Here is a 25828-nt window from a genome sequence, read left to right on the forward strand (position 1 = left end):
CTAAATCAGACTCCTTGTAGTTTTTTGTTATTGATTGAAATGAGTATAGATTGTTCTTATGAAATTAAGCATAAACCTGCTGAATGAACTCACTTAAGAAAAATTTTAAGCAGGCCTATGCATTTATAATAACCTCTGCAATTTGGGACTCAAATGAACACTGATTATAATGCAGGAAAATACACTTAAACCAATTTTAGCTATCTTTAATGATATTATCAAAATGACTGCTACTTACTATACCATGTGTCAACCACCATTAAGTTGCTAAATGCTTCCCATATTTCGCCTTCTAATAATGCCCACCACAGTCTGTACATCATCTCTATTTATGCCCCAGTTTACAGAAAAGGTGACTATCTTGACACACAAATTTTAATGTCAAAGTGAGAATGAAAGGACAGATTTATCTAATTCCAGAACCTGAGCTAGCCTTCTTCTGTTAACAATGTTCAACCATTATTTACTGAGCATTTACTATGTATAAGATGGTGAGAAGATACACTAGGAATAATAACTCCATACTAGAGCTCTTAGAGCATACAGATAACCTGGGGAAGAGGGGATCATGTGAATAGAATAACAAAGAGTGATGGGTACTATGTGAGGATGTAGCACCGGGAGCCACTGAACTTCATGAAAAGACTGCTCATGGCAGATAGACAAGTGTCAGGAAAGGCTCCCCAGAGGCTACTGTTTGAGACCAAAACAATTAGTAGAAGTTGGCCAGAAAATGGAAGTATTAGGAAACAGAGTGAGAAGGGAAAATCCAAGCAGACATCAGAAGAAGCACAGAGACACAGACATAAGAGAAATGCAGGGGACTTTGTGTGGCTGGGGCTGAAGAGGACCAGTGGGGTCTACATCAAGAAGACCTTCACTTGCTCTGCTGAGGAGTCAGGGCAACCTTGAGGTCAAGGAAGATTTTCCTGGCTACCAAGTGGCCTTTGTGCCTGTATTATTGGGATCATTTGCATCACTGGATCTCCTCATCCTCCCAATTAATAGAATTGCCCAAGAAAAGGCTAATGCTCCATCCTCCATTTAAAAACATTGACTTTTAGTTGCTGTCCTTCTGCCCCTTGCTTGCGCTACTTTTTGTCATCATGTGCTTCTCTTGGTTATCACCTGTTTGTTACAAGAGCTAAAAATGGGAACAATTGACCCTGAGAACCTTTAATGCCCAATATTAGTGCTTCTTGAGTGTCAATATCAGTGTTAACAGCGATGTAAAGTCTTGGCACTGCCCTCTTGTACACTTTTCAGTGCCTGCTTCTACCCCCTGCCACCATTGTCTAATTACACATTTTATGAAAACTCAGGAAACATGATGAAATATAGGCTGTTAAGGAAATCACTAAACAAGATCTAGTTGAATTATATTGCTTAATTGCCATGATGCCTGGTGGCTATTCAAATAAGTACAGTTTTCTTCACAATGTTTGCTTTTTAGCAGATGGGACCCACTCGTTTCAATATAATTTATATTTTTAAGAGGCATACTCGATTTTCTCCTAGGAGAATCTGCAAAAAGAGAAAAGCAGTTACTTTAAGCATTAGTAGCTACAGGTAGAAAGGATCAAGTTTACCAATGAGAGGAGAACAAAAATACATAATTTTTTCATGTTGCTTGCTTGTGGTGGTATTCTTCGATATACGGATGATAACTTTTTAATATGCAACACATTTAACCCCAGAGAGCACTGGGAATTCTGTCAGACTTTTATTCCACCACCATTTGCCTATGTTTTGAAATAAGCATTTATAGCACCATCTTCATCAATCTGTTCAATAGTTGGCCAGGAATGCAAGAATTATTATTCCCATTTTATAGGTAGGGAAAACAAAAAACAGAAGGCAAGTAACTTGTTATAAATACTTAAGTAAGATATTAGGCCTTAAGATTTCCAGTTTATTAGTAAGCTTATTGAATTTTCCTATTGACTGAGTTTTACTGTCTCTAAATAAGCATACCAAATTCTGAAACAGCAGTTTAGAGTTTCAGTTACAATATTTCTGCCATAGATCATCCAATCCCAGTAAAGCCCTCTATTTGCAAGCTTTGTTTATTTTGGTTTTTACTTTTATTGGAGATTATATTCTAGGGGATGGAAAAGAGTATGATACCTCTGACTCTACTTTCCTTATCTTAAATAAGTGAGGAGAGATAACTCCTTTTCTTCTGCTTTTACAAATTATAAAAATGAACAAACCAACAAACATGACTCATTTAAAGGCTATTCATTACAGGGGAACAAAATGAATAATACTTAATGTTCTTGCTATAGAAGTTCTAGTGTTGCAAGATATACAAATAACTACCTATTAATATAATACTAGCAGCAATAACAATGGCTTACACTTATTGAGTTCCCACTACATTTCAGGCACTTTACATACATTATTTCATTTAATTCTCACAATAGTCCCTGGAGGAAGGTAATATTTTCACCCCCACCATGTATATGAGAAGAGCAAGATTTAAGGAGGTTAAACAATTTTTCAGAAGCCGTAACCAGGAAGGCAGAGTCACCTCTTAAAATCTTATGGTCTGACTGTCAAACACGTGAGTCCTCCTTACTTGCTCTTCCTTTTCAAGGACATTTATTCTTCACCAAAATTCCAGAATCAATTTGTGAATTTGTACAAAATATCCAGCTGGAATTTTGATTTGCAATGCAATGCCTTACAGATTAATTTGAGTAATATGATATCTTAACAACAATGTTTCTTCTTAGATTAAGGGAGTAGCTCTTCATTTATGTAGATGTCCTTTTATATTGCTTAATAATGATATTTGCTTTTTCTTCGTAAAAGTCATATGTATTCTTTACCAGGTTAAATTTCTGGTTAGTTTATACTTTTTGCTATTTGAATGGTGTTTCATTCTGGTTTTATTTTCTGTTTTCTTATTGGTGGTGTAAAATACATTGGTTTTAACATTTGACGTGTATACCTAATAAGCTTATTGATCAATATTAACTACATATAGTAGACTCTGCTGTCTGTGGTAGATGATTATATAATCTGCAAATAGTGACAGTGTTTTCTCTTGTTTCCCAATTTAAATACTTCTTTTTTACTTTTTCTCTATACCAATATTGAACAGTAGAGGTAATAGTAAACATTCGTATCTTGTGTTCTGATCTTAAAGAAAATAAATCTAGAAGAGATATTTTATGTAATTTTTTCATACAGGATTAATCAAGTTAAGGATCTATTCCCAGTTTTATATATTTGTTTTTTTTTTTGAAATAATAACATTTCTGACTTATTAAGTTAATTATATATATTTTATCTTTTTGGAGATGTAACGACTCCACTAATATATTTTCTGTTGTTAAATTATATTTACATATGACTTATTATGTAGATGGAAATGAAGGGGTTTGGGATAAACCCAATTTGATGAAAGAACTTTGTCTTGAATTTGGACATGTGTAGATAATATTTTATCTAGAAATGTTAATATCAATGTTAATAAGTGATTTGGATTATATTTCTTTTCTTATATAGGCTCTCTATAGAATCAGGGTTGAACTAGCCTTGCAAATGAATGGGCAGGGTTTTTTTTTTCTTTTCCTGTTTCTTGGAACAACTTGGATGGGAATGCTCTAGTTCCTTCTTGAATTCTTCGATATATCACCAGAAAATCTGTTTGTTTGAACTTACTGCCGCAAGAGAGAATGCCATTTTCACAGAGACTTAGTGTCAGAAGGAGAAGTCAGAAGTAGGATATTTATAGGCCCCCAGGGTCTGGGCTAGAGTGGTTTAAGATTGGTCATTCAGTGAGGGAAACTGATAGGGACTGGGCTGGTTTGTAATATAGTTTAGGTTTGGTGGATACAGCAAAGCAAGGATCTTGAAGTGACTCTTGATAAGTAAACTGTTGTCTGATGAACAAATTATTTATTCAGGTGGGTACAATGTTTTTTTTTTTTTTTTTTTTTTTTTTTTTTTTTTTTTTTCTTCTCCCCAGATGGAGTCTCGCACTGTTGCCCAGGCTGGAGTGCAGTGGCTTGATCTCGGCTCATTGCAATCTCCACCTCCCGGATTCATGCCATTCTCCAGCCTCAGCCTCCCAAGTAGCTGGGACTACAGGCGCCTGCCACCACGCCAGGCTAATTTTTTTGTATTTTTTTAGAGATGGGGTTTCACCATGTTAACCAGGATGGTCTCGATCTCCTGACCTTGTGATCCACCTGCTTTGGCCTCCCAAAGTGCTGGGATTACAGGCATGAGCCACCACGCCCAGCTGGTGAGCGCAATGTTTATTCCAATAAATTGACCCATAGGAATTTCCTGAAGCAAACTGCACTCACGTATATATGGAATTTGAGCAAACACCAGAAGAAAGTAAAAATGAGTGAACGTCTAGTAGAAAATTATTTCTGGCAGAGGGAACAGCAGGTGCAAAGGCCCTGAGACAGAAGGGGTATGTATAGAATAGCAGGAGGCCAGTGTGGTAATAGTCAATACCAGAGGAGAAATTGGAGACTGAATTAGAGAGAACATTTTAAGAATTTTGGGGTTTACTCTCAGAGATGTAGGAACCCATTGGAAAGTTTTGATGAAAAGAGTCACATAATCTAACTTAAATTTTATAAGGCTTCAGTGGCTATTGTGATGAGAATAGATTGTAAGGAATCACTTAGGATGCTATTTCAATACTTTAGTTGAGAAGTGATAGGATGGTTTCTTGGATGGGGGTGGGAGTCATTAAAGTAGTAAATGTGGGTGGATTCAGTATATATTTTGAAGGAAAGGCAAACCATTTTTTGCTGATATATTGAATGAGTGTGTGAGGGAAAGAGAAGGGTTAAGGAAGCGAGAAAGAGTTTTGGCCTGAACAATGGAAGAATAGAATTGATATTTACTGGGAAGGAAAAGAATCTTGGAGAATCAGATGTTGTAGCTGTAAGTCAGGAGTTTGATTTTGGGCATGTTAATGTGAGGTACCTTTTAGATATGCAAGTATAGATGTCATACAGGAATTCAGATACATGAGCCTGGAGCTCCAGGAAGATATCTGAGGTAGAAATAGGAATTTGAAGATTTTAGCAAGTCGGTGGTATTTAAAGTCATGAAACTAGTGTGAATAGGGTTAGTGGTGTCTTGGAAGCCAGGTGACATAATTGTTTCAAGGGGGAAAGAGTGATCAACTTTGGCCAAATATGAAAATTCACAATGGATCACCTACCTTAGCACTGTGGAAGTAATTGGGGCCCTTTTGAAAAACAGTCTTGGTAGAATGCTGGAGGTGAAAACCTGATTGGAGAGGGTTCAAGAGAGAAGAAAAGAAGAGGATGGGAGGCAGAGAATATAGACCACCCTTTTGAGGACGTTTGCTGTAAATGGGAGAAGAGAGGAGAAGTAACTAAAGCAGGAAAATGGCATCAAAAAACAGTTTTAATGTGAATGATTCAGTAGCCAGAAAATAAATAAATTATTTATTTATTTATTTATTATTTATTGAGATGGAGTCTCACTCTGTGCCCCAGGATGGACTGCAGTGGCAGAGTCTTGGCTGACTGCAGCCTCTGCCTCCTGGGTTCAAGTGATTCTCATGCCTCAGCCTCGGGAGTAGCTGGGATTATAGGTGCTTGCCACCATGCCTGGCTAATTTTTGTATTTTTAGTAGAGATGGGGTTTCTTTATGTTGGCCAAGTGGGTCTTGAACTCCTGACCTGAAGTGATCTGCCTGCCTTGGCCTCCCAAAGTGCTGGGATTACAGGCTGAGCCACTGTGCCTGGCAGTAAATTATAAGGTTAGAAGGAGGATGCAAGGATTGATGTTGATTAGTCTGTTTTTTCTCATAATTCTGTCTGCTTTTGCTCTATTTCATACATGCACACACATATGTCTATAACCATTTTATACTTTTCTATCTATATATTAGGCTGCTTATGTTACTATAAAGGAATACCTGAGCCCGGATAATTTGTAAAGAAGAGATTTAGTTGGCTTACAGTCCTACAGGGTATAAAGGAAGTGTACGGTCAACCTCTGCTTCTGGTGAGGGCCTACAGAAGCTTACAATCATGGTGGAAGGCGAAGGGGAAGCAGGAACATCACATGGTGAGTGTGGGAGCAAGAGAGCAGGGTTGGGCGAGGTCCCAAACTCCTGAGCAACCAAATCTTGTGTGGACTAACTTAAGTGAGAATTCACTTATTACCAATGGGATGGTGCTATGCCATTCATGAGGGGTCTTCCACCTCCCACAAGACCCCACTTCCAACATTGGAATCACATTTCAACATGAGATTTGGAAGGCACAATCATTCAAAGTATATCGTTTTGCCCCTGGCCTCTTAAATCTCATGTCCTTCTCACATAGCAAAATACAATAATCACCTGCCAATAGACTCCAGCATTTTGACTTATTCCAGCATCAAGTCTAAAGTCCTAACTCTCATCTGAGACTTATCTCCTTTCACCTGTGAGCCTGTAGAATCAAAACAAGTTATTTACTTCCAAGATACAATGGTAGTACAGGCATTAGGTAAACATTACCATTCCAAAAGGGAGAAATTGACCAGAAGGAAGAGGCAATAGGCCCCGTGCATGTCTGAAATACATCAGGGCAGCTATTAAATCTTAAAGCTCCAAAATAATCTCCTTTAACTCCATGTCCTGCATCTAGGGCACACTGGTGCAAGGGGTGAGCTCCCAAGGCCTTGGTAGCTCCATCCTTGTGCCTTTGTAGGATCCAGGCCTCATGGCTACTGTCATAGGTTGCAGTTGCCTGTTTGCAACTTTTTCAGGAAAAGGGTGCAAGCTTCTGGTAACTTTATCTTTCTCAGATCTGGAGGGTAGCAGATCCATTCTCACAGCACCATTAAGCAGTGCCACTGTGAGAACTTTGTGTGGAGGTTCCAATGCCACATTTCCCCTTGGCATTGTCCTAGTAGAGTTTCTCTGTGGCGGCTCTGCCCCCATGGTAGTCTTCTGCCTGGGCACTCAGTCTTTCTCATACATCTTTTGGAATCTAGGTGGGAGCTGCCAAGCCTCCTTAAATCTTGCATTCTGAGCATATGCAGACTTAATGCCACATGGAAGCTGCCAAGGCTTATGGTATGTGCTCTCTTGGGTGGTGGTGTGAGCTGTTCCTGGGCCCCTCTGATCTGAGACTGTAACTGGAGAAGCAAGGATGTGAGAAACAGTTTCCTGGGATGGCACAAGTCAGGGAGATCTGGGCTTGGCTCCCTAAACCATTCTTGTCTCCTAGGTCTCCAGGCCTGTGCTGAGAGGAGCTGCCACATAGATCTCTGAAATGGCTTCAAGGCCTTTTCCCCATTGTCTTGGATATCAGTACTTGGCTCCCAGTTAGTTGTGGAAATCTCTGTAGCAAGTGGTTGCTCTGTAGCCCTCTTGGATTCTTCCCCTGCAAAAGGGTTTTTCTTTTCTACCACATGGCTAGCTGCAAAATTTCCAAACTTTTATGCTCTCCTTCCCTTTTAAATGTAAGTTCCAAATTTAAGTCATTTATCTGCTTTTGCATCTGAGCATAGACTGTTAGAAGCAGCCAAGCTACATTTGGAATGCTTTGCTTCACAATAGCAAAGACTTGAAACCAACCCAAATGTCTATCAATGACAGACTGGATTAAGAAAACGTGGCACATATACACCATGGAATACTATGCAGCCATAAAAGAGGATGAGTTCATGTCCTTTGTAGGGACATGGATGCAGCTGGAAACCATCATTCTCAGCAAAATATCACAAGAACAGAAAACCAAACACTGCATGTTTGAAGAAGTCAAATTGTCCCTGTTTGCAGACGACATGATTGTATATTTAGAAAACCCCATCACCTCAACCCAAAATCTCTTTAAGCTGATAAGCAACTTCAGCAAAGTCTCAGGATACAAAATCAATGTGCAAAAATCACAAGCATTCTTACACACCAACAACAGACAAACAGAGAGCCAAATCATGAATGAACTCTCATTCACAATTGCTTCAAAGAGAATAAAATACCTAGGAATCCAACTTACAAGGGATGTAAAGGACCTCTTCAAGGAGAACTACAAACCACTGCTCAGTGACATAAAAGAGGACACACAACAAATGGAAGAACATACCATGCTCATGGATAGGAAGAATCAATATTGTGAAAATGGCCATACTGCCCAAGGTAATTTATAGATTCAATGCCATCCTCTTTAAGCTACCAATGACTTTTTTCACAGAATTGGAAAAAGCTGCTTTAAAGTTCATATGGAACCACAAAAGAGCCTGCTTTGCCAAGACAATGCTAAGCCAAAAGAACAAAGCTGGAGGCATCACGCTACCGGACTTCAAACTACACTACAAGGCTACAGTAACCAAAACAGCATGGTATGGGTACCAAAACAGAGATATAGACCAATGGAACAGAACAGAGTCCTCAGAAATAATACCACACATCTACAGCCATCTGATCTTTGACAAACCTGAGAGAAACAGGAAATGGGGAAATGATTCCCTATTTAATAAATGGTGCTGGGAAAATTGGCTAGTCATAAGTAGAAAGCTGAAACTGGATCCTTTCCTTACTCCTTACATGAAAATTAATTCAAGATGGATTAGAGACTTAAATGTTAGACTTAAAACCATAAAAACCCTAGAAGAAAACCTAGGTAATACCATTTGGGACATAGGCATGGGCAAGGACTTCATGTCTAAAACACCAAAAGCAACGGCAACAAAAGTCAAAATTGACAAATGGGATCTAATTAAACTAAAGAGCTTCTGCACAGCAAAAGAAACTACCATCAGAGTGAACAGGCAACCTACAGAATGGGAGAAAATTTTTGCAATCTACTCATCAGACAAAGGGCTAATATCTAGAACCTACAAAGAACTCAAACAAATTTACAAGAAAAAAACAACCCCATCAAAAAGTGGGCAAAGAATATGAACAGATAGTTCTCAAAAGAAGACATTCATACAGCCCACAGATGCATGAAAATGTGCTCATCATCACTTGCCATCAGAGAAATGCACATCAAAACCACAATGAGATACCATCTCACACCAGTTAGAATGGCAATCATTAAAAAATCAGGAAACAACAGGTGCTGGAGAGGATGTGGAGAAATAGGAACACCTTTACAATGTTGGCGGGACTGTAAACTAGTTCAACCATTGTGGAAAACAGTGTGGCGATTCCTCAAGGATCTAGAACTAGAAATACCATTTGACCCAGCCATCCCATTACTGGGGATATACCCAAAGGATTATAAGTCATGCTGCTATAAAGACACATGCACACATGTTTATTGCAGCACTATTCACAATAGCAAAGACTTGGAATCAACCCAAATGTCCATCAGTGACAGACTGGATTAAGAAAATGTGGCACATATACACCATGGAATACTATGCAGCCATCAAAAAAGATGAGTTCGTGTCCTTTGTAGGGACATGGGTGCAGCTGGAAACCATCATTCTCAGCAAACTATCGCAAGAACAGAAAACCAAACACCACATGTTCTCACTCATAGGTGGGAATTGAACAATGAGATCACTTGGACACAGGAAGGGGAACATCACACATCGGGACCTATTGTGGGGAGAGAGTAGGGGGGAGGGATTGCATTAGAAGATATACCTAATGTAAATGACGAGTTGATGGGTGCAGCACACCAACATGGCACATGTATACATATGTAACAAACCTGCACGTTATGCACATGTACCCTAGAACTTAAAGTATTAAAAAAAAAAAAAAAGAAAGAACATTTATCACAACCAAGTAGGATTTATCCTTGGGATGCAAGGAAGGTTTAACATATGCAAATCAATCAATGTGATGCATCATATCAATAGAATGAAGGGCAAAAACCATACAATCATTTCATTTGATGCAAAAAAATTGCGAATATTCAACATCCCTTCATGATAAAAACCCTAAAAAAACTGGGTATTGAAGGAGCATATCTTAACACATTAAAGCCATATATGATAGATCCAATAGTTAGTATCACACTGAATAGGGAAAAACTAAAATCCTTTCCTCTAAGATCTGGAACATGACAAGGTTGCCAACTTTCACCACTCTTACTCAGCATAATACTGAAAGTCTTAGGTAGAACAATCACATAAAAGAAAGAAGTAAAGGGCATCCAAATTGGAAAGGAAGAAGCCAAATTATCTTTGTTTGCATATAATTTTATATTTAGAAAAATCTAAAGACCACTGAAAAGCTATTAGAATTTATAAACAAATTCAGTAAAGTTGCGGTATACAAAATCAACTTACAAAAAGCAGTGGCACCTTCATATGCCAACAGTGAAAAATCTGAAAAAGGAGTAAGGAATGTAATCCCATTTACAATCGCTACAAATAAAGTAAAATTCCTAGTAATTAACCAAAGAAGAGAAAGATCTCTACAATGAAAACTATAAAACATTGATGCAGGAAATTGAAGAGGACACACAAAAATACTGGAAATATGTTCCACCTTGTGGACTGGAAGAATTAATATTGTTAAAATGTCCATGCTACTCCAATAAATCTACAGATTTAGTGCCATCCCTATCAAAATATCAATGATATACTTCACAGAAATAGAAAAAAAATCTGCAAATTCATATGGAACCACACAAGACCCAGAATAGTCAAACTATCCTGAGCAAAAAGAAAAAAAAACTGAATTAATCATATTAGCTAAATTCAAGTTACACTACAGAGCTTTATTAACTAAAACAGCATGGTACTGGCATAAAAACAGACAGACTAATGAAACAGAATAGAGAATCTAGAAACAAATCTATACATCTACATTGAACTCATTTTGAGAAAGGTGCCAAGACCATACATTGAGGAAAAGACAGTCTCTTCAATAAACGGTACTGGGAAAACTGGATATCCATATGCAGAAGAATGAAACTGGATCTCTATCTCTTGCCATATATAAAAATCAAATCAAAATGGATTAAATTCTTAAATATAAGATCTCTCACTATGAAACTGCTAAAAGACAACATTGGGGAAAATCTCCAGGACATTATTCTTGCCAAAAATTTCTTGAATAATATCCCAGAAGCACAGGCAATCAAAGCAAAAAATGGACAAATGGGATCATTTCAAGTTTAAAAGCTTCTGAACAACAAGGGAAACAATCAACAAAGTGAAGAGGCAACCCATATAATGGGAGGAAATATTTGCAAACTGCACATCTGGCAAGGGATTAATGAGCAGAATATATAAGGGTTTCAAACAACTCATCAGGAAAAAAAAATCGAACCATCTGATTTCAATATGGACAAAAGATCTGAATAGGCATGTCTCAAAAGAAGATGTGCAAATGGTAAAGAGGTATGTGAAAAGATGGTCAACATCATTGATTATCACAGACATGCAAATTGAAATGAAAATGAGATATCATCTCACCCTAGTTAAAATGGTTTTAATCCAAAAGACAGGCAGTAACAAATGCTGATAAGGATGTGAAGAAAATGGAACACTCATACACTATTGGTGGGAATGTAATTTAGTACAATCACTACAGGTAACTTTTTGAAAGTTCCTCAAAATACTAAAAATAGAACTACTATATGATCCAGTAATCCTGCTGCTGGGTATATGCCCCAAAGAAAGGAGATGAGTACATCAAATACATATCTGAAGTCTCATGTTTATTGCAGCAGTATTCATAATAGCCAATAGTTTCCAAGATCTGGAGGCAAACTACGTGTCCATAGTCAGATGAATGGATAAAGGAAATGTGGTACATACACACAACAGAATACTATTCAGCCATTAAAAAGAATGAGATCCAGTCATTTGCAACAACATGGATGGAAGTGGAGGTCATTATACTAAGTGAAATAAGCTAAGCACAGAAAGACAAACTTCTTATATTCTCACTTATTTGTGGTAAAAATTAAAACAATTAAACCCATGAAGATAGAGATTGAATGATGGCTATCAAAGGCTGGGAAGGGTAGTGGGTGGGGGCTGGGGAGTGAGGATGGTTAATGCATACAATAAAATAGAAAGAATAAGATCTAGTATTTGACAGTGCAACAGTGTGACTATAGTCAACAATAATTTATTATACATTTAAAAATAGCTAAAAGAGTATAACTGGATTCTTTATAACACAAAGGATAAATACCCAAGGTGATGGATAGTCCATTTACTCTGATGTGATTATTATGCATTGTATGTCTGTATCAAAATATCTCATGTACTGCATAAATATGTACAGGTACTTTGTACCCACATAAATGAAAAATTTTAAAAAGTTAAAAAATAATTAAATGCTGATCAGCCTCCCCTGAGTTGTATAATGTAATGGATTGTGCAGCATTGTAATTCCCTCTTTTCCTGTCTCCCTAGGTATTTGTGGAGAGAAGAGGATATTTTTTGTTGTTAGAGTATCACATAGCACAATGACTGACACCCAGGGGCTCAATAAACACTTGTGTAATGTTGCATGAGCAAGAATCAAGAAAGTAAGATGGATATAGAATTCTTGCAGATGATAGAATACAGTGAATATTTGGACAGTATAGATAAAATAGTCATTTTCTTATGGAACAATAGATCAGTGTTTCAATGTATAAGAGATGACAGTTGTCCAGACTCCAAGCCCTAAAGCCACCTGTCACCAGGAAATAAGAAGGAGCCACAGCTTAATAGCAATGTCAAGTTCAGTTGATTCTGATTTGAAATGGGAGGCTGTCAAGTCACAGTGGAACATTTTGCTTCCGGTTGAATGAATCTTTGAAAAGAAAATATCTTTTTTTTTCAAGGTATTTTAATTTGTTTTCTTTTCTAGACCAAAGTCAGGAATAAAATTAGAGAGTGATTGGAAAGTCACCTAAAGAAGTTTTCATCTTTTGGGTTATGACAAAGCCATAAGGGAATCATTTATGACTATGAAAAATAAAGCAATGATTTAGGTTACAGCAAAATACAATATGGTACTGATATGTCTTTTCACATTTTATATGTTTAGTAAGCATTTTATATATAAATAGAGAATGAGTTACAATAGTGTTTGCAATAGCAAAGCAAATGAGTGTGTGTGTGTGTGTGTGTGTGTGTGTGTGTGTGTGTGGTTGTCAAAGCTAGTGAGCTATGGAATCACAAGATTCCTTCTGGGAGAGTAGAAGAGAGCTGAACTTAGGATTTAGGTTGACATTTCTCTCACTTATGATTTACCACGTATTTCTTTGCAGGCAATTTTTCATATGACCACTGGGAAAAAAAGATATCTAAAATTCGGATTGTGTAATTAATATAAAAGGCAGGTGACTTTTGTTGTTGTTATTCTATGGATTGTGTTCTCAGTGGTTAAGTCATTCCATGGTTGTTACAACTCACTTTCCTCTTTGCCCAGTACTGCATCTGCTGATGCATGCTCCATGTCTGTGGCATACCCTGGAGTTGTTTTTCTACTGAGTGGAAGGTTTTTATGCATCCGCTCGTACCCTCTCATCTGGTCATCATTGTTTTCTGGGAAAGCATTTTTTATTTAGCAAGCTATAGCTATAGAATAGAAGGAGGACATCTGATCCCAACATAGATTAGACTTGATTTCTCATCTTGATTTCATTAACTGGATGCTCTCGACAATTGAGACATGAGAGGAATAGGTGAAGTCATATCCTTAGGTTTTGATGATATAAACTTTGCTTGTGAGTGAAGCCTGGGAGTACCCGGGGATAAGAACATAAGTGATAGTGTTTTGGTATGGTCTCCAGCAATCCTGAAGATAGATATTGAGACTGGGAAGGCATTGGCTTCAGGTTTCCTTAAGTAATAGGCAATTCCCCAAAATAGCACCACAGAAGAAAGAGAGAGAAAACTCCAAGGTAATTAATCTACCAGAGCAATTTTTAAAAATTGCTTATGATTGTACTGTTTTACTCATCTAAATAGCCTATCTTTCTATCTAAGTCATTTACAGCTTTATGGAATTTAAAGAAAATAAATCTACTTATACTGTAGGAACACTGTTTAATGTCACACTGAGGAGAAACAAGTGCTCAGGATTAGACATGTTAGAGTAGTAAGGCAGCATTTATTGTATAATTTTATTCTTCCTATTCCTTCATACACTTTTTTCCTTTTCTTTGCTAAAATAAATAAGGCTTTTCTTACAATCTGACCCTACCTGTCAGTTGTATAAAATAAGACTTTGCATCAAATTTAGCTCTCTGGCAGTTAAGTCAAATAAAGGCTGGAACATGGCATGTCCTGCTATCCTACACATAGTAGGAAATCTTCTGCATTAGTAATGTTGGGAGCTTAACAAAATAAAATACATATTTTCCCTTTGTTTTAATAGAATACAGTAGTAATCTGTGAGTTGAAAGGAATACATCAAACTGCCGAGCTATAAAAAAATAATCTAAAGAAGAATTCTAGATTTCTGAAACCAATTTAAGAAAGTTTTGGCCACTAGCCTGATTTAATGTGACAGAGATGGACAAGAGAACAGTTTCTCTCCTGAACTTGGCAATGCACAAGACATTCTCTTCTTATGGGGGCAGCATTATTGAGAGATCCAAGTGTGTCCTGAGGATGTTAGCTGAGATTGACTCTGGCAGGCAGCCCCAGAAAACTTAGGCAGAATGCTGTCATTCAGAAAGGACCTTAAAGCATTTGTGACATGGGTGGAATGTTAAACTCCGTCATAGACGAGGAGATCTGGTAGTAGTGACTATTTACAACCTTCACAGTCACACTCAGGTAGATGCCTTTCTAGATCGGGTAATTCAATTCTCCTGACAGATGTGAAGTGGTACTGGCCACTTCAGAATGGCACTGACATCCTACTTTAAACCAGGGAGCCATTTGTGGACTGATTTTAATTCAGTTTTGTGATTACTTTGCTCTAATATATTTAAATCCATACATTTTGATAGTGAAAGAGTTCAAGGTGTAGGTGCAAAGAAGCCTGAACATAATAGGTTAATGACACCAGCTCTGAGGTACAAAATCAGTTGCTTGAGAGTGCAAGTCTCTAAACCATTAATTCTAATTCTGCAGTCCATTCTAATTCTACAGTCAACCATTCTACAGACCATTCTACAGAATTCTACAGAAACCATTCTAATTCTACAGTCAACCTTGGGAGCTGCTGTGAGGCTCTTTGGGTAAAGCCAATCACTTTTTCAATCACCAAAAGGATTTTTCAGGTACCTTGATAGGTTTGGTGTTCTGCATGAATGGTAAAACTAATTTTTTAAATGTGATTTAAAAGAAAAAAAAATGGCCCTTTAGTGAAATACTCTTAGAGGTATGTCATAGCTGAGAGATTTCCTTTATTGAGTTCCGAGCAATTTCTGCTAAGTACCTTTACGAATCCATTCACTTTGAGCCCTTCTCTTTGGTCTTGGCAGTTGTCCGCATAGGTATGTTAAAAATTATGTTACCTGGCTGGGCGCTGTGGCTCAATGCCTGTAATCCTAGCCCTTTGGGAGGCCGAGGCTGGTGGATCACGAGGTCAGGAGATCAAGTACATCCTGGCTAACACGGTGAAACTCTGTCTCTACTAAAAATGCAAAAAATTAGCCGGGTGTGGTGGTGGGCACCTATAGTCCCAGCTACTCAGGAGGCTGAGGCAGAAGAATCGCTTGAACTGGGGAGGCGGAGGTTGCAGTGAGCTGAGATCGCGCCACTGCACTCCAGCCTGGGCAACAGAGCAAGACTCCATCTAAAAAAACAAAGCAAAACAAAACAAAAACAAAAACAAAAAAACAAATTTGTGTTGGCTATTCTGGGTCTTTTGACTCTCCATATGAACTTCAGAATAAATTTGTTGATATCTACAAAAGAACTTGCTAAAATTTTGATTGGGCTAGCATTGAATCTATAGATCCAGCTGGGAAGAACTAACATCTTGACAATATTGAATCTGCCTACCCATGTATGTGGAATATCTCTCCATTAATTTAGTTATTTGATTTTGTTCATGAGGGTTTTGTAGTTTTCCTTATACGGATCTTGTACACAGTTTGTTAGATTTATGCCTGTTTGATAATGTAACCAGTATTTTTACTTAATTTTTAGTTTTTAATAATTATTTGATTTTTAATTTTGTTTGTTGTTGTTTCTTGTGGTTGTACATCTATGTCTTAGTGCTGAAAGATAACTTATTCCATTCTTCGCTGTCTGGCTTGTTTTGTTTTGTATTGGTTATGTTTGTTTAGAGAGTCTTCATAATTTCCTGTTGAACTTCTTGTATTTTTTTCCACTGGGTTACTGTCTGCTTTCCAGCATTGCATTGAGCCTAAAGTCCAGATTTGCCTCACCTCTAGCAAACACAGTGCTGACTATCCAGAATCGGGGAGGTCCCAAAGGGGATATACTGGCAGTGTGGAACGACTGTCCAGGGGTTCCTGGCCAGGTGCACTGTGGAATGTACCTCCTAAGATGTGGTGCTTCCGAACAGCCACTCTGATTTGGTGTCTCCTTTGGTTGAGTTACAGACCAGAGTTTTCAGGGCTGGGGATGATAGTCCCACCTTCCATCTCTGTTTCTGGCTGTCCTCAGGGTTATGTTTCCCTTTAGGCACTCATAATATTTCCTGTGGGTATGAGCATGCACAGGTCTTCTGCCAAAGAACCCAAGATGGTGGGAAAACTGGTTGTCTACCTTGATCTCACTTTTTGCAGTGTAGAAGCTGAGTTGAAGGAAATTTTCTGTATGCTTGGTGCCAGGGGGATTGGACAGAGGGGCATCACAGATATGAAAATCCCATTCTCTTATCATCTGCTTAGAGGTTTTTTTTTTTAATTCTCTGTGGCCCTGGGAACTGACTCATCATATTTGAGTTGTGGAGGTATTGCCAGTGATAATCTCAGTGCTGTATATTTATTTTCTGTGAGGGGGAATGAAGCCTGCTTGTTTCTACAGTGCCATTTTGGAAGTGGAAGTCAATACGTCAGTACTGTATTTTTAACTTCAAATTCCACTTGTTCGTTGCTGGTATATAAGAAAGTGATTTACTTTTGTATGTTAACTTTGTATGCTGCAAACTTGCTACAATCATTTATGAGTTCCAGGAGATTTTTGTTGAATATTTCAAGAAAGTTTTATTTCTTTTTTCCTAATCTGTTTACCTTTTCTTTCCTTTCCTGTCTTATCGCATTGGCTAGGACTTCTAGTACAATGTTGAAAAACAGTGATGAAAGGGAATATTTTTGCTATGTTCCTCTTCTTAGTGGAAACACTTCACGTTTCTCACTATTAAGTATGGTGTTAGCTGTAGGATTTTTTATAGATGCTCTTTATCAAATTGGAGAAGTTCTCTTTATTCCTAGTTTACTGAAAGTTTTGAAAACATTTGAAAAATTCTCACACTTGTCAGCCCTGAGCGTCCAGCAATTTGTCAATTACTCAATGAGTGACTTTGTTAGTTAGAACATGATTTCTGTGTTTTTTTTTCATGGTGGCATTCTCTATCAAAACTTTGTTGCTTTGAATCACAGAAATTCATTTCAGAATGACTTAAATACAAATTAAATAAAAGCAACACTCTTATAGTAGTTTATGGAATACAAAGAAATATTGAAATATAAGGCCACAGTAATATTTCATTAGTCCAAGGATGCTCTTGGATTTTCATTCTAATACTGGGCTCATCTCCCAACTCCCAACTTTAAAATGCTGTCTCATTTTAAAGATCTAAACAGATTCCCACTGGCTTCTGACAAGCCAATAAATTATCTCTTTGGTCAGGTTATAACTTGGTCCAGTAATATATGACCAGAGATGGAGCAGAGTCGTACAGTACAAACATGCATAACTTAAGCAACCGCTGTCTGTGGGAGAGCAAACCTTCTCATGATAAATATGTGGCAAGGAGGAGTACCTTATATTTGTGGCAAGCTGACATTGCTGCCTTGTGACTGTAACTAGGGCCCACTTAGCCTGACATGAATACATCCTGATTCAGTATGCCTACAATAGAGTAGCTGCTTTCATTAGCTCTTACTATCACTTGTGCATTAGGGACTTAGTTTGGAGACAGCATTCTCCAAAAAAAAAAAAAAAAAAAAAAAATCACATTATTAAAGAGGTTTGATATTTATACTGGGTAACTGGCAAACACTCATTGTTAGCAGATGAAAGTTGTTTTTAAGTGATGTGCTTGCTTTCTGTATCAGATAGGAAAATTAGTGACCTTAGACTTCTCTTTCAAATTTAATATACAGAGTGCTTGATGTATGGAACGAGTTCTTATTTTCCACAAGCAAAAGCCTGTATTTTATGTAAAACCTCATTTTAAATGAGGTTCTGCAATCAGTGGTGAAATGTCTTGTTGTAGTTCATGTTCAATTAATGTTGTTACAGAAGCACTCTAGAACATATAAATGAGGAAAAAGACTTGGTGATTCAAATTGGATTGAAGAGATGTCACCCCTACAGAAGAAATGACCAGAGCTTGAGAGGTATTGTAAGGAACCACACTTTCTTCTCCCTTATTCAAAGACTAGATTCTAAATCATCATATTAATTTATCATGTAAGCAGGATATTTTAGCACACTTTCAGCTTTAACCAGCATTGTAAGTCCTGTCACCGTTATGATGTGGTTCTCTATGATGTATAGAAATGGATATCAAATAGGAACACAGAGCGAATGGTTTCAACCTACGCTGACTGGATTACATAACTCTGTTGAGGGAGAGGACCAGGTTGTTGGCTTAGTTGAAAGGCCCTGGAGGGCCTGATGTCAGTAAGACCAGATTCTAGAGTGTAAAGCAAATACATCTTACGAGAAATACCTTTCCTAACAACGAGATAGATTATTTTTCAGAGCAGTGAGGGAAGTGTGTTCTACCACGAATCCAAATGTATTTCCTCTCCTAACTTTTCCCTTCTGCTTCTCTGTCTTCCTTGCTATAGCTTGTCACAAATATTAAGAGCCAAAAGTCAACTTTTAAAGTGTGAGGACTTTTGGATCACGGTAGCAGCTGAAGATCCTCACAGAAATTTACTTTGTGTGGCTTTCTTCTGAAATATATAGCCTTAGTTATTACCCTATGTCATATATCATGGCTTTTAAGGACTAAATGATTTGTCCTTTCAGTACTTTTCTGACATTTCTACTCTCTCCCTCACTCACCCCACTTCAAGCATGTTCATCAAACATCTCAAGTACATTCCCAACTCAGGGCCAGTGGACTTACTATTTCCTGGCCTAGAAAGTTCTTTATGTAATTGAAAGACTTGGCCCCTCATTCTGTTCAGCTTTTTACCATCCTGCCAAGACCACAATATATAAAATGGCAGCCCTGTCATTTCTATTCTCTTCCTCTGGTTGTTTTTCTTTATTTTTTATTTCAAGAACATTTTAAATTTATTTTTTATTTTGTGGAGGCAGCATCTTGCTCTGTAATCAGGCTGAAGTGCAGTGGGGTGATCAAAGCTCACTGTAATCTCAAACTCTTGGCCTCAAGTGATCCTCTCACCTCAGCCTCCCAAGTACCTGGGACTGTGGGTGTGTGCAATCATGCCCAGCTAATTAAATATTTTTTTTGTAGAGATGGAGTCTCACTGTGTTGACCAGACTGGTCTCAAATTCCTGGCCTCAAGCTATCTTTCTGCCATGGCCTTCTAAAGTGCTGGGAATAAAAGTGTAAGCCACTGTGCCTGGCCCATAAAGTTATTAAATATTTATTTTTGTAGCTGTCTATCTCCCATTAGGAAAATATAAGGACCTATAAGGGCAAAGGATTTGTCAGTTTGGTCCAGTATTACATGCCCAGTCCTAGAACAATGCCTGGCACATGGTAGCTTCTCAATAAATACACATTGAATAAATGAATACATAGGCAAAATAAAATTATGAACATATTTTCACTTGTATCAGAAAATGCATTACATTTTCATTAGGTAGTGTAAGACATTACCTGTGTAATAAATTTTATTCACAGGTGTAAGATGCTAGATTGTACCGCATTTCAATGGAATTACTTAATGAGTAGAGTAACTTAATGTTGTCCTTCATTAGGTATCTATTTGCAAAATCTGCCAATATTATTTTCTGCAATTTTTCACTTTGGATTGTAGCAAGGATTCCAAACTCAATATATCACCTTATTCTATGAATGTATCACAATTTTTATTTTGTTTTCAGGTCATTAATTAAGTAAACAAAAGAGGAGGGGACAAAGTACATTCTGTTCTCACATGCAAAGGTGCAATTTTATTTGAAACCAATGATAAGGACATTTTACTTTTCAATTTAGAATCCCCTTAAAAATGATAGAGAACACAAAGTAGTTCTATATAAGCCACTCTCAGAAAATTATACTTTAAACACTTGAATTTAAAACAGATGATGAGTGTGAATGATTTGCTATAGAAGAAAAATTAGTGAGAAATGTGAAGTAGGCATGGTTGTCTTTATGACTGTCCCTATATTTAGGTTTTTCCCATGCGTAGGACGCCACATTTCTGATGGTTTATTTCTTGATGTTTACAGTTGCCACATCACTCCCATACCCACATTTTTTGATATTTCCTTTCGCTGGAACTTCATTCTTTTAGAATCTAGAGAACTTATAATAATAAAATACAAGTACTGACATTAATAACATTGTAAAAATAATTCAGATAATTATTAACTCATATCTGTTCAGATAGTTCAGATGATTAATAATTACTTTGATAAACCATTTTTTTTTTTTTTTTGCTGCTAAACTAATGTACTAATGAGACAAGACTTAAAGTCTGCAATCTAGTTCTGCTGGTGGTCTGTCTTTGGCATTACTGGTATTCAGAAGTATTTACTGAGTGATTAATAATGACTATTGTGGCATTAGCTATCCAGTCATAGTAAGGATGTAATCATAACATACACCTAAGGAGGCTTTGATCAGGTAATAGATATTGGGAAGAATTAGGACTTATGAAACCAGTAGGAAGAAACCATATGACAGATCAAATAACATTTCTACTTCTTTCAAATGAAAAATGATCATTTACTGTGTTACCATGCATTCTTTTTCAGAAAGGAAATCAATTTATTATTGTCTGGCATAGAATCGAGTTTAGGTAAGGGGATAGTTTTCAGTTCTGATTCATCAATATTCAGGGGAAAAGTTGAACAATAGCAGTGATAATTTTTATAGAGCTTTTAGCTTTACATCAATATTCATCTCTGTACTGTCTTAAGTCTCAAGGATTTTAGCTGAGGAGTAACTGTATCCACTGCTGATGTCCAGATGGAGCTAATGAATAGAAAGGGCAGCTACTAGAATAAATTTACACATAGGGCAAAATTGCCCCATTAGTGAAGTAGTATATGATTGTCATTAATGTTTGTCTCCTTGTTCAGTCTTTCTATGGCTATGACTAAGTCCAACAAGAGCTAGCTTCATATCTTCTGCTGATTCAGAATACATACTTGGACATTGATTTTATTTCTGAACTTCTTGCTTCTTACTCCTCAAGATAAAGGTAATATCTTTTTGGTATATTTTAGCCTTCTTCTGAAGAAATAAAAATTAAGTAGCATAATGATAAAAACAAGGGTAATTTGATTAAAAATTTAAATTCACAGATAAATTTAAGTCATATATTATTACATAGAATGGGAAAATCCTTTTATAAATAGTGTAGTTAGTTGACATGATCTAAATGTGTTTTTATGTCATTTTAGAAGTAGAAAACAAACATGGATTTTACATACACTAGTGTGGGATATTAAGTATCCCTAACATCAAATTGATGTGTTAGCAGTGCTATGGTTAGAAATCATAATCCAATTCTATTGCACTGGCTCCATAGTTTGTAGAATTTTAACAGTGGAAGATGATGATATGGGAGATCTGTAATGTATTACATCAAGATGCTCAACTGGGACAGCCCCTAAAACAGTGATTGATGACAATAAGGGTTTTATAATATTAGTTTAAAAAACTTTTTATTATAATTAATATTTCAATGTTTTTCATCATTCTTTCAACCATAATTTTCAGTGTGAATAATAATCTATCAATTAGATGCCCATTTATTTACTAAACACTCTTCTTTTAAGAAATATTAAATTCCTGCCAATATTTTAAATCTATCTTATTGGTACATTTGCCCATTTCCTATTAGATTTGGGAGCAGTTGCTTATATTTTAAAGATGTTAATAACTCTGTGTCACATTGTAAATGCACTTTCAGTTTTAATTGTTCACAAAAGTTTTTGCCTTTAATCTTTATGTAGTTAAATGTATCCTCTTTCATTTTCTTTCTTCTTTATAAATTTAGGGTTTGACAATATGATTTTTAAAAGTCTTTTCCATCTCAATATATTTTTAAAAAGTTTAAATTTATTTTTTATTCCTTTTTAAACATTGAAATATTTTTATTTGGGTTAGCAATCATATTATTATTTTGAACTCCATGTATGTAAAATAAGCCATTTTCCATATATTAACTTTTCTGATATTAACATTATATTTTATTTTTTTCTGATATTGATATGACAGCAAGGATTTTGTTTTTTTTTCTCTGACAAACTTCTTTTGTAGTTTTTACTCATTCTACTAATTATTTCTAGGGTTTGTTTAAAATGAACTTTCTGGTATATGTTCTTTATTTTCATGTTTATTTTGAGCCAACTTAATGTCTTTGACATTAAGAAAGCTATCTGGCAAGTTAATACGAATTTTTGTAACTATTTAGTCTTACCATTTTTATGTTGTTATATGCTTTCTGTTTTGGGGAGGTTAGCTGTCACCGTTTTTTTATTCTGTATATTTATATTAATATATTTTCTCTGTACTTTTTCTTCTTTAGTGTTTGGATATGTATTACCTATTTTTAATTCCGTTGGTGCTGACTGATGGCGCATATGTGCCAGACTGATGGCACATCGCTCAATCTGTTATGCAAACACATTTGGTTTGGATTCCACATACTGACTTGCAGAAAACTTTAATTCATGGTTAGACTAAGAGCTTTAACATCCAAAATCTAAACTTATTAATTCTCAAGAAATTGGAAAGATGACAAAACTGGGCCTGCATCCTGCACATCAGCAATCCACGGGAGCTGATCCCATGCTCTGAGCATATACACTTTCCACATTGTCAAGGTTTTAACAACTCTTCATTGTCACTGTGGTTAAGTCAATTGCCATGTACCATCACACTCGGACTGTTCCTTTTCTTGCTTATTTCACCCATTTGAGTTATTGTCCTGGCCCGTTGAGGTATTTAAATTGATGATGCCTAGACTAGAAGTTTATGTTTTCAATCTTTATTCCTCTATTTATCAGAGTCCAAAGTAAAGCATTATCTTCTTATGCCTAAGTCTTTGGGACAAAACGAGTAATAGAAGCTATTATTTTTGGATGCAAATATGACCCAATGCATGTACTCCTATGTGTTTCACAGCAGCTTCCCAGCAAGCTTATCGTTCTTTTATTTTTCATATGAAGCATTGAGGTGTAATGCATCTTTAAGATTTATTCATTTAAGTGTACAGTTTGATGATGACTGTTAAATGTATACAATCACATAACTGTCACAATCAAGGTATAGACAATTCTACCTTCTAAAAAAGTTATCTAATGCCCCTATGGAGTCAATCTGTTCTGCCTACCCCTAGTCAATGGCAACTATTGATGTGCTTTCTGTTCCTTTAGTTTTGCTTTTTCTAGAAGGTCATATAATCCCAATATGATAGTGCATATTTTTGTTTGTCTTTCATCATTTAGCATTGTGTGACTCATCCATGTTGTTACATGTATCAGCGGTTTATTCCTTTTTACTGCTGAATAGCATTCCATTGTATGAAACAAACACTTAGTTTATCCCTTCATCAGAGGAACATTTGGATTGTTTTGAATTTTGACCATTAGGAATTAAACTGCTCTGAACATTCATATAGCAATCTTTGTGTGGACGTATGTTCTCATTTTTCTTAGGCAAATATCTAAGAACAAAATTGCTGGGTCATAGCTTTATAGGAAATTGTAAAAATGTGTTTTTTAAAGTGGCTTATCATGTTGCATTCTTATCAACAGTTTATGAGATTTTTCATTGCTCTAGTGGGTATGAAGTGGTGTCTCATGGTGATTTTTATTGGCATTACCCTGATGACTAATGATAATGAGCACTCTTTGATGTGGGAATTGGTCATCTGCATATCTTTTTTGGTGAAGAGTGTTCATTTTTATTATGGGTTTTTTGTTAATGCTATTGCTATGTATTTTGTAAATACTTTCTCCCCCTCAGTCTGTCACTTATCTTTTCATTTTCTAAGACAGTGTCTTTTGCAGAGAAGAAGTTCTAATGAAGTCCAATTCATCGATGTTTCTCTTTTATGATTTTTGCTTATCGTGCTCTAAGAAGTTTATGATTACCCCAAGAAACCAAAGACGTTTTATATTTCCTTCTAGAAGTTTTGTAGATTTAGCTTTTATAATTAGCACTATGTTTTATTTCACATTAATATTTGTTTCTATTATGAAGTAGGATTGAAATCCATTTCCTTTTCATATGGGTATTTGGATTTTCCTGCATAATTATTAAAGAGAATGTATTTTTCTCTACTAAATGCTTGGCATCATTGTCAAATACTGATTGTACTAGTCACAGTTCTCCACAGGGACAGAACCAATGGGATATATGTATATATTAAAGGGAGATTATTAGTGAGAATTGGCTCATGTGATTACAAGGCGAAGTCCCATAATCGACTGTCTGCAAGTTGGGGAAAGAAAAGAGTGGCTCACTCCAAGTCCAAATGCCTCAAAACCAGGGAAGCCAACAGCACAACCTTTAATCTGCTGCTGAAGGCCCAAGAGCCTAGGGAAGCCACCAGTGCAAGTTGCAGAGTCCAAAGACTGAAGAACCTGGAGTCTGATGTTCAAGGGCAGGAGAAGTGGAAGCAAGCATCCACCATGGGAAAAGGAAGGAAGCCAGGAGACTTGGCAAGCAATACTATCCCATCTTCTTCCACCTGCTCTGTTCTAGCTGGCTGGCGACCCATTGGATGATGCCCACCCACGTTGAGGGTGGGTCTTCTTCTCCCAGTCCACCACCTCAAATGTCAATATTCTCTGGCAATGGTCTCACAGACACACCCAGAAACAACACATTGCCAACCATCTAGGCATCCCTCAGTTCAATCAAGTTGACACTTAATATTAAACATCACACCAATTTACCTGATATTTGTAAGCCTACTTTTTGGAATACTTATTTTGTTCTCTTGAGCTATGTAATTATTTTTAAGCCAACACCTCATTATTTTGATATCTGAAACTTTATAGTAAATAAAATCAGTTAATATAAGGCCTGATATCCTTGTTTTCTTTTTGAAATATCATATCATTTTGGCTATTCCAGGTTGTTTGCTTTTCTAAATTAATTTTTAGATTTAGCTTTTCAACTTTTATTTATTCAGAAACTGCTACTTTCTTGATGAGGATGACTTTGAATCTGCAGATAAATTTTGGAGAATTGGCATATTAACAATATTGACTCTCTTGACCATAAACGTGATTATATCTCCATTATTTTAGGTCTTTCTTAACTTTTTTCAGCTTATTTTATAGTTTTTAGTATTCTATGGCGGTTTCGTAAAGGCTATATTATCTTGTGCTCATTCGAATACTTACCTAATATTACTCTCCACTTACAGTCAATATTTTCCAAAGAAAACACTGTTTCTCTGATTCTTTTAAATATTGTGATTTTTTGGGGGGGTCCCTGGGAAGGAGTTAGCACCCCTATGGGCAGGGGATGGTGATGAGAAAAGGCATGATGTAGAAGAGATGTTGAAAATAGTGCTGATAAGATTTAGTGATGGATAGGGTCTATAAATTAGCAAAGAATAAAGATTTTGTTTTAAGGAACTGTTCATTGTTT

At 36.5% G+C, this 25828-nt stretch overlaps 1 long non-coding RNA gene across 3 annotated transcripts in view; it reads left to right on the forward strand.

Annotated features, from left to right (window-relative positions):
- Positions 1 to 25828, forward strand: part of LOC105486348 (uncharacterized) — a 101257-nt gene that overhangs the window by 39494 nt on the left and 35935 nt on the right. Inside the window, exons 1-4 of one of the 3 annotated variants that reach the window (XR_011621138.1) lie at positions 14901 to 15143; positions 18304 to 18401; positions 21295 to 21416; positions 24554 to 25205. This is a non-coding gene — a long non-coding RNA (uncharacterized lncRNA). Of the gene's footprint in view, positions 1 to 14900; positions 15144 to 18303; positions 18402 to 21294; positions 21417 to 24553; positions 25206 to 25828 lie in introns of those variants that run through there. The other 2 variants (XR_011621140.1, XR_011621139.1) reach the window with 2 other exon arrangements.

Source organism: Macaca nemestrina, chromosome 3, assembly GCF_043159975.1.
Source record: "Macaca nemestrina isolate mMacNem1 chromosome 3, mMacNem.hap1, whole genome shotgun sequence".
Lineage (NCBI taxonomy): Eukaryota > Metazoa > Chordata > Mammalia > Primates > Cercopithecidae > Macaca > Macaca nemestrina.